This window comes from Sinocyclocheilus anshuiensis, unplaced genomic scaffold, assembly GCF_001515605.1.
Source record: "Sinocyclocheilus anshuiensis isolate Anshui unplaced genomic scaffold, SAMN03320099.WGS_v1.1 scaffold276, whole genome shotgun sequence".
NCBI lineage: Eukaryota > Metazoa > Chordata > Actinopteri > Cypriniformes > Cyprinidae > Sinocyclocheilus > Sinocyclocheilus anshuiensis.
The window spans coordinates 51,890-63,054 of record NW_015554080.1 but is presented as its reverse complement, the minus strand read 5'-3'; the positions used below and the strand labels follow the sequence as shown (position 1 = coordinate 63,054).

Genomic DNA, 11,165 nt, shown 5'->3' with positions numbered 1-11,165 from the left:
TAGCAAATGGCTGCAATATAACAAAGAGTGAAAAATTTAAGGGGGTCTGAATACTTTCCGTACCCACTGTATACATAATAAATACACAGAACACACACATATATTATGCAAACAAAAACTTTTATTTTGTATGCGATTAATCGCTTGACAGCACTAAATTAATTACATGATTAATTAATTACTCTGCAAAAGATCATTTAAAGTCAATATTGTGTTAAATGAGAAAAGCATCAAATAGACATTACAAAAAAATAGCTTTAGAAAAATATTTTGATTCAACACTGCATAAATCATGATATGACAAATAGTGTTTTTTAAATGAACATGAAAAAAAAATGAAATACTTTAAATATAAAAGTAAAAGCACCAGTAGGTGGCGGCGAATCAGTGTCTTAATAAGTGAGTCACTGAATAATTTATTCAACCGATTTGTTCAAATGGCTGATTTGATTACTGAATCATTCACTCACTTGATTCGCTCAAAACTGCAGAATCATTCAGAAATGAAGCAAGTGACTGTCTTTATGAATAAATCACTGAATCATTCACTCACTCATTTCATTCAAACGGCTGATTCATTTAGGAAACGAAGCAAGGAACTGTCTTTATGAATGAGTCACTGAATCATTCACTCAATTAATTCGTTAAAAAAAACACCATTTCATGCGTTAATCATTTTTACGCCATTTTTTTCCATAATTAATCACACCAAATTAACATTGTTAAATCGACAGCTCTAGTAGGGCTATATAAGGAACGAAAAGATTCGACTGAATCAGTTCATCAACTCTGAATCATTTGTGACACTCCTCTAGACTTTAAACTGAACAAGTTAGTTAAACATGTTTTGACATCATGTAGAAATACTCAGAATATATATCATGAATATATTTCTGTCCTAAATCCAGCAGGTTTCCGATGTGGATCATGAACATGAAAAGCATCAATTCATTTCGGGTCGAGTTCAAATCCAATTCAGCGTTGCTATCGGACGAATGAAGTTAAAAATAAAATTGATTAAAATTAAAAATACTTCTGAAATTATTCGTGAATGATTCGTGCCTGTAAGACTAAGATGGGTGAAAAACACAGGAAATGTTGCATCTTTTGCTAAATTCATACATATTCAAAGCCTAATGTGTATATTTTTATAAAATATTAGATGAAAAAATAACTGAAATAAATTGTGCTAAAAATTAAATGAACACTAAAATTACTAACTGGAAATAATAACAGCTAAAACTAAATAAATCATAAAAACGACAAAAACATAACAAAATGACTAAGAATTAAACTAGAATTAATATAAACAAAAAATATAAAAATAAAATCAAATTCAAAATATTATTTAAAAAATATCATAGAAACAATATTTTTAAAAAGATTTAAATATAAAAATAACACTGGTGCTCTCCATAACTATGATAAGCACTCATCAGGGTTGTTATAATTAAAAACATAATTTTTGTTAAATAAATATTAGATGAAAAACTTAAACCAAAGGAAAATTAGAAATGACAAGTAACTTAAATAAATGAAAGCACTAACATTACTAAATGGAGATAAATAAAAACTAAAACTGAACTAAAATACTTTAAATTAAATCTAAAGATAAATATGAATAAAATACTAATAAAAACAACTAAATTAAAAAAGTAAACTAGAATCGAAACTAAATGAAAATTAGAAATGTTGCCTAAAATAAATTGAAGCACTGAAATTACTAACTTAAACTAAAATAAAAATAAATTGAACCTAAAGAAAAATATTATAAAATAATATTAAAAACTGCAAAAACATATAAGTAAATTACTAAAAATTAAACTAAAAATAAACTAAAAATATAAAATAAAGTCAAATTAAAAATATTATTTAAAAATATTATAGTATATAAAAAGTATTAAAATAACCCTGGTGCTGTCCATAACCATGATAAGCACTCACCAGTGTCGTTATAATTAACTAAAACTAAAAACATAATTTTTTGTTAGTTGAAATAAAGCTGAAATAAAATTAAAAAATAATTATTAGATTAAAAACTTAATGAAATTTAGAAATGGCAAGTAACTGAAATAAATCGAAGCACTAAATAAAAAAATAAATAAAAACTTAAACTAAAATAAAAATAAATTAAACCTATATTATAAAATGTGACCCTGGAGCACAAAACCAGTCTTACGTGTCAATTTTTCAAAATTGAGATTTATACATCATCTGAAAGCTGAATAAATAAGCTTTCCATTGATGTATGGTCAGTATTTGGTATAGGACAATATTTGGCTGAGATACAACTATTTGAATATCTGGAATCTGAGGGTGCAAAAAAATCTAAATATTGAGAAAATCATCTTTAAAGTTGTCCAAATGAAGTTCTTAGCAATGCATATTACTAATCAAAAATTAAGTTTTGATATATTTACGGTAGGAAATTTACAAAATATCTTCATGGAACATGATCTTTACTTAATATCCTAATGATTTTTGGCATAAAAGAAAATCTATAATTTTGGCCCATACAATGTATTGTTGGCTATTGCTACAAATATACCCCAGCGACTTAACACTGCTTTTGTGCTGCAGGGTCACATATAGTATTAAAAATGATAAAAACACATAAGAAAATGAGCAAAAATGTAACTAAAACTAAAAGCCAATTGAAGATGCATAATGAAGAAATGCAGTAATGGCATATAAAGCACTCACGTGGTCCATGAGCTCACGCACCATGCCGTTCCACTGGCCCGTACTCTCCTCAAACGCTCCGTATTTACCGTCCTCCACTAACCGCATCTCGTAACGGAAGCCCAGGATTCCCGAAAGCTCCCGCAGCAGATCCACGCAGAATCCCTCGAAGCGGTCGTTCCCGTACAGAGGTTTATCCGACTTCTTAAACATGACGTACGGCTCCTCCTGAGACACACAGAAGATCTCAGAGGATGACTGCTTCACGTGTCATTGTGTTTAGATTACAACTATAAATAAATATATAAATAAAGGAAGAGTTCATTTGCAAAAACATAATTTTTTTTTTTCATTTTCAAAAATCGTTTTTTATTGTGTTAGTTAGCTGTATTTTTGTACCTAATCAAAATAACCCAGCTGCAGTTTGACTGAGATAAATTGGAATGCACAATGAAAAAACATGGTTTTTGAAAATTGTTAAAAACGGACTTACCTGTTTTTGCAAATGAATTCTTCAGATATAAATAAGTAAATAAATGAATGCATTTAAATTGTGTTGAAAATGAAAGCAAATATTAATGAATCTACAAAAGTTTGTAATGACATAATTAAATTTTTTGTGTAATTCATTATTTCAGTGTTTCAAAAGTACAGCATCTCTGTTATTTAAAATCATTTTCTAAATTAAACAAAATACTTTTTGAAATAAATTGAAGCACTAAATAATAAAATAATAAAAAAAAAATTGTGTGTGAGTGTGTGATTGTGTGTGTGCGTGTGTGCGTGTGAGCGTGTGATTGTGTGTGTGCGTGTGAGTGTGTGAGTGTGCGTGTGAGTGCGTGTGAGGGTGTGTGTGAGAGTGTGAGTGTGTGAGTGTGTGTGTGCGTGTGCGTGTGTGTGCGTGTGAGTGCGTGTGCGTGCGTGTGTGTGTGTGAGGGTGTGTCTGTGTCTGTGTCTGTGTCTGTGTCTGTGTCTGTGTCTGTGTCTGTGTCTGTGTCTGTGTCTGTGTCTGTGTCTGTGTCTGTGTCTGTGTCTGTGTCTGTGTCTGTGTCTGTGTCTGTGTCTGTGTCTGTGTCTGTGTCTGTGTCTGTGTCTGTGTCTGTGTCTGTGTCTGTGTCTGTGTCTGTGTCTGTGTCTGTGTCTGTGTCTGTGTCTGTGTCTGTGTCTGTGTCTGTGTCTGTGTCTGTGTGTGTGTGTGTGTGTGTGTGTTTACCAGTATTGTAGACACACGCAGTGATTTGTTGGACAGTGAGTCTGTGATGTTGGTGATTTTACTCTTGTGATTCTCGCTCATGTTGAGTCCCCGCGGAGGATCCCACGTCCCGATCTGTGCAGAAAACACACACACACACCTGATGCATGAACACACACTCACACACACACTCTCACGTACACCTGAATCACACACACACACCTTCTCGAGTCCGTTCTCTTTGAGACTGATCACGTCAAGGTCGAAGTCCGTCCTCAAGCCGTTGGTTTTGTTGAAGAGGATTCGACCCGTCAGTCCGTCCCATGATGCCTGTGGACACAAACACGCCACACATTCACACACGTCACGCTTACATGCGCTGCACGTTTATTCTCCACAGTGTTACTTACGATCAGAGCAGAAATAACTCATTCCAAATTATTTAATTAAAATATGAACAGCAAACACTAGTAAATCTGCAAATACATGTATAATATTTATTTTATATATGAAAAGTAAATAATAAAATTAAATGTATATGCAAAAAATTAAACATATTATATCTATCTTGAATATGTCCCAGCCCAACTTTGTGTTTCAATAGGAAATATGACAATATAGGAAAGAAAACTGCATCCGTAACTTACTAAATAAATTAATAATATATATTTAAAAATAGACAAAAATAATAACTAATATAAATTAAATTATATTATAAGATTAATAAATAATAACATTTAAAAGCTAATTGATACATTAAAACGCATTAAATAAATCATTGAACATTTCAGAGGAATAATTTTCACTATGTTGTATGAAGGACAAATCCGAAAAATATCTGACATTTCTCTGAAAATTGAAATGATTTAATGTTAATTAATAATTATATTCATTAATTTTAATTAATAATATTCACATTGTATTCATCTAATATTTAAAAGCTAATGAATTAATTAAAACGTATTAAATAAACAAGAAATAAAAAAATAATATTTTTTCCTCTCCAGATGGTGGTCATATGTTGTCTATATTTTGTAAGGATACTTATTTTTTAATATAAAACTAAATTTGGCATAATGTATAATGGGATAATTAAATCAAATCATTTAAAATTAATTTCATACGTAATGTTTGGTTTGCTATTCATATCTTTAGATCTTATTTTAGAGATGTATGGAGAGTGTTTCTGAATAATTTTAGCATTATTTATCGGATTCTGTTAAGTTAAGTGAAATCTCACATTTACAGTAGAAGATTTGATGGCTTTATATCTGACACAGTTGTCTCACGTTACAGTGTTTTTTTGGCGTCAGAACGACTGAAGCGCGTCTCCGTCTCTGTGAGAGAAGCTCATTGTTCTCCAGGATCATCATTCTGAAGTTTGACTTCAAAGCACAAACAGAGACGCAGAGACGGAGACGGAGACGGAAACGCTGTTTCTGCAAGTACAATGTGTCATTTTCACAAATTACCCGTGATGAGAGCGAAGATCTGACGAGAGACACGCAGGCGACACTCACGATCTGAACATCAACAGACACACCTGCAGAACAACAGAGACTCAAACGCGCGCTCTTCTCATGAAGGATTGAAACCCTCTCCCTGCAGCACTCACTAGTGCTCTTCACAGCATATTCTACATCGCTGCCTGTTTAGCCCCGCCCACCGATTATACATTGCGGTCTGATTAGCCCCGCCCACCGATTAAAAATCGGCCTGATTAGCCCCGCCCACCGATTCTACATCGGCCTGATTAGCCACGCCCACCGATTCTACATCGCTGTCTGATTATCCCCGCCCACAGATTCAAAATCGCTGTCTGATTAGCCCCGCCCACCTATTCTACATCGCTGTCTGATTATCCCCGCCCACAGATTCAAAATCGCTGTCTGATTAGCCCCGCCCACCGATTCAAAATCGCTGTCTGATTAGCCCCGCCCACCGATTCAAAATCGCTGTCTGATTAGCCCCGCCCACTGATTCAAAATCGCTCTCTGATTAGCCCTGCCCACCGATTCTACCTCTTGGTCTGATTAGCCCTGCCCACCGATTCAAAATCGCTGTATGATTAGCCCCGCCCACCTATTCTACATCGCTGTCTGATTATCCCCGATCACCGATTCAAAATCGCTGTCTGATTATCCCTGCCCACCGATTCTACCTCTTGGTCTGATTAGCCCCGCCCACAGATTCAAAATCGCTTTCTGATTAGCCCCGCCCACCTATTCTACATCGCTGTCTGATTAGCCCGCCCACCGATTCAAAATCGCTGTCTGATTAGCCCCGCCCACCGATTCTACCTCTTGGTCTGATTAGCCCCGTCCACCGATTCAAAATCGCTGTCTGATTAGCCCTGCCCACCGATTCTACCTCTTGGTCTGATTAGCCCCGCCCACCGATTCAAAATCGCTGTCTGATTAGCCCCGCCCACCTATTCTACATCGCTGTCTGATTATCCCCGCCCACAGATTCAAAATTGCTGTCTGATTAGCCCTGCCCACCTATTCTACATCGCTGATTAACTGAATAGATTCATCGAACATTGAGCTTTTGATTCACATTAAACATATTATTGAGTTTTGAGGGGAAAAGTGATTCATTTGAATCTGAAAGTGAAAGTTCAGATGCTTACTTTGAATCAAAGTGAATCATCTATCTGATCACATTTTCTGGTATTCAAGTTATTGAATGTAATATTTAGTTTGAAGGTATTGTTTATGGTTTTGTTGTGTTACAAACAATTGACAGAGCATTGAATTTTTCCAAGTGTTTTATTTTATTCTTGTATGGTGCAAGGTGTATAATCATCTCAGGTAAAATAAAAAAATAAAATAAATTAAACTAAAGTAGTAATGTGTAATATATTTAAATTATTGAGTAATAGCTCTGTTATGTGCCTGTACCTCTTTAATGAAGCTGATGAATCGTCCCCCGAAGCGCCAGGGTTTGTGTCGGTTGCACTGCAGCGAGCTTCACACACACACACACACACACACACACACACAATTGGTGTGAGAGATCCTTCAGGCTCACAAACAGATAGTGAATGACAATCCAAACACACACACACACACACACAGTTATTCAGAGGAACATGTTGCTCTCAGTTTGTGTGTGTGTGTGTGTGAGAGAGAGAGAGAGAGAGAGAGTGTGTGTGTGTGTGTGTGTGTGTGTGTGTGTGAGAGTGCATTTGCTCTGACAGACACTGAACATCTGATGATGATGATGAGCTCCTCATCACTACTGTGCTGAGTTATAATGAATCTCTCTGTGCAGTGTGCACACGTTCTGTAAAACCCACTGAAATCACCGTCACAGGCCTCCTGCCGCACGCTAGCAACAGAGATTCACCACACGGGCAATGGTTTCCATGGCAACTCTGCCTCACTGGCGGCAACGGTTGTCAAGATGAGAGAGAGTGAGAGAGTGCAGTCTGTCTGTGTCTCTCTCTCTCAGTCCTATCAGATCTTATGTACTATATAAACACACACACTGAGGCTCAACAGATATGATGTTATAACTGAAATTATAGTATGCAGTATGCTGAAAAAAATTGCACTTTTATATTAGTGAAGCTGAAAATAAAACCGCTTAAACTATCCTAAGCTGGTTTGCTGGCTTGATCTGGTTTTAGCTGGTCTTCACCCGAGCGTCCACAGGAGGGCGATGTGTCGCAGTGATTCGCTGATTAACGTCGTGAAGAATTAAAAGGGCACCTGCGTGGAGCACATGTGCACAAAGCTTACGGCCTGATCTGATCTCAGAAGCTAAACAGCAGAGTTTTTGGATTAATTCACTGGGATTTTACTGCTGAGATTGAGACCTAACTCGTTGCGAATTAGCTACGGATGAGAGCTGGCAATGAATCAAGAGACAGTGGCGAAACGACTCATCTGAACTTCCAGATTCACAGCGGCTGAAGCTTCATGACAGACGAACAAGTATTTCGCTGTTTATTAATCGTTGAGTGTTTGAACAGTTTGAACTGAAATACTGATAGTTTGAACTGTTAGAATTGAATCATTGAGTGTTTGAAATGTTAGAATTGAAATACCGATAGTTTGAACTGTTAGAATTTAATCATTGAGTGTTTGAACTGTTGGAATTGAATCATTGAGTGTTTGAACTGTTAGAATTGAAATACCGATAGTTTGAACTGTTAGAATCGAAATACTGATAGTGATAGTTTGAACTGTTTGGATTGAATCGTGAGCGTTTGAACTGTTAGAATTGAAATACCGATAGTTTGAACTGTTAGAATCGAAATACTGATAGTGATAGTTTGAACTGTTTGGATTGAATCGTGAGCGTTTGAACTGTTAGAATTGAAATACCGATAGTTTGAACTGTTAGAATCGAAATACTGATAGTGATAGTTTGAACTGTTTGGATTGAATCGTGAGCGTTTGAACTGTTAGAATTGAAATACCGATAGTTTGAACTGTTAGAATCGAAATACTGATAGTGATAGTTTGAACTGTTTGGATTGAATCGTGAGCGTTTGAACTGTTAGAATTGAAATACCGATAGTTTGAACTGTTAGAATCGAAATACTGATAGTGATAGTTTGAACTGTTTGGATTGAATCGTGAGCGTTTGAACTGTTAGAATTGAAATACCGATAGTTTGAACTGTTAGAATCGAAATACTGATAGTGATAGTTTGAACTGTTTGGATTGAATCGTGAGCGTTTGAACTGTTAGAATTGAAATACCGATAGTTTGAACTGTTAGAATCGAAATACTGATAGTGATAGTTTGAACTGTTTGGATTGAATCGTGAGCGTTTGAACTGTTAGAATTGAAATACCGATAGTTTGAACTGTTAGAATCGAAATACTGATAGTCATTGAGTGTTTGAACTGTTGGAATTAAATCATTGAGTGTTTGAACTGTTAGAATTGAAATACCGATAGTTTGAACAGTTGGAATTGAATCGGGGAGCGTTTGAACTGTTAGAATTGAAATACAGATAGTTTGAACTGTTTGGATTGAATCGTGAGCGTTTGAACTGTTAGAATTGAAATACCGATAGTTTGAACTGTTGGAATTGAATCGGGGAGCGTTTGAACTGTTAGAATTGAAATACAGATAGTTTGAACTGTTTGGATTGAATCGTGAGCGTTTGAACTGTTAGAATTGAAATACCGATAGTTTGAACTGTTGGAATTGAATCGGGGAGCGTTTGAACTGTTAGAATTGAAATACAGATAGTTTGAACTGTTTGGATTGAATCGTGAGCGTTTGAACTGTTAGAATTGAAATACCGATAGTTTGAACTGTTGGAATTGAATCGGTGAGCGTTTGAACTGTTAGAATTGAAATACAGATAGTTTGAACTGTTTGGATTGAATCGTGAGCGTTTGAACTGTTAGAATTGAAATACCGATAGTTTGAACTGTTAAAATCGAATCGGGTTTGGATTGAATCGTGAGCGTTTGAACTGTTAGAATTGAAATACAGATAGTTTGAACTGTTTGGATTGAATCGTGAGCATTTGAACTGTTAGAATTGAAATACAGATAGTTTGAACTGTTTGGATTGAATCGTGAGCATTTGAACTGTTAGAATTGAATCATTGAATGTTTGAACTGTTACACTTTATTTTGATAGTCCACTTTAGACATTCTACTAACTGTAAGTAACTTTGCAACTACATGTCAACTAATTCTCATTAATTTGCAACTACATGTCTACTATCTCTCAGAGTAGACTGTTAGATTAGGTTTATGGTTAGTAGAATAAATTGACATCTACTTGCAAAGTTTCTCATAGTCAGTATGTTGTATGTTGTGGACCCATCCAAATAAAGTGTTGGAAGATATTAAGCAGACAGTCTACTAATACTCTAAAGACTGCTAGTTGACATGTAGTTGCAAAGTTACTTTCTGTTAGTAGAATGTCTAAAGTGGGCGATCAAGTGTTACCATTGGAATTGAAATACTGATAGTTTGAACTATCTGAATTGAATCATTGAGTGTTCGAACTGTTTGAATTGAGTCACTGAGCTTTTGATTGTGTAAACTTGTATTACTGATGTGAACTTTGTGTAAAGCTGGATATATCCTAATGAAGTTGATTCAGTGAAAGGACTGATATGCCAGTTTATCACACACACACACACACACACACACACACACACACACACGAGGAATACAGGACTTTAGGCAACCACAACTTAAAGTTAAAAATTCAACACAAAATGTAAATGAATATTCAAATCAGTTTGAACTCATTAACATATCTGATAAGAAACGTATCCACAGTGTTTCCCAAAGTTGCACCGCGAGTTGCCAGATTGTGTTTATTCACTCGGCGCCAAACAAGAGCATCACCATTGCAACAGCAGAACACTCCAGCATCAGGACCGGGACCAGAACCGTACAGTACAGCAGCGAAACAAATGCAGCAAATGTCATCATTTATCTCCGGAAAGCCTGACATAACATGACGTAAGAGTCCAAAAAATGAGATGTTTTGAAGTTTGTGCGTTTTTATGTTTTTTATCATATTTGGTCATCGGCTTTTATGGCTCATATAGTCTGATGTAGTGAGAATATGGAGGAAAAAACAGCTCAGTTTTATTCAGAGACTCAAACGCAAAAATATGAATTTGCTGCAGATGCTGATATTTCTATGATGAAATTCTGATGCTTGTGATTTAAATCAATGAGATCTTTATAACAGTGCAGCAGATACTGACATAAAATGATCTAAATATCAGTCATCACTCTATATCTGCAGTAACATGTCTCAGTAAGATGAGAGTGAAATGCTCCAAACATATAATGCAGTGATTGAGAGCTGAAGAAATAAAGGCTCCTCAGAAGATGTGAGATGTTCTGGAGGCTTGTGAAGATCATTCCTCCGCTGAGGAACAGTGAAAGTAAAGCTTCTGGAAACAAACGCTCCTCAAAAGATCCTGAGGATCAGATTTGAGACTCTAAAACATGATTGATGGAGAATCAAGTAAAGCTGAGCTGCTTCAGTCCAGTAAGTGTTCATCTGGAGATATTACTGCAGTTATTCTGATGCTTACTTGATCAAAATCAGTCAAGATTTGACACGAGAAGCTCCAGCTGAAGCTGGACGTTTCTACAATTACACTAAAAGAGCTTTTACTGATAAAACACTATCAATCAGAGACAGAAGACATGTTTTGAAAAACATTTTGATCATTTAGACACTTGAAATGTGTGTATCAAGTACGATATCGATATGAAGTGTGTGTGTGTGTGTACATGTGTGTGTGAGTGTGTGTGTGTGTGTGTGTGTGTGTGTGTGTGTGTGTG

The 11,165-nt window shown here is 35.6% G+C and overlaps 1 pseudogene; it reads right to left on the bottom strand.

Moving 5' to 3' along the window:
- Positions 1–11,165, bottom strand: part of LOC107669030 (glutamate receptor ionotropic, kainate 2-like) — a 66,074-nt pseudogene that overhangs the window by 24,626 nt on the left and 30,283 nt on the right.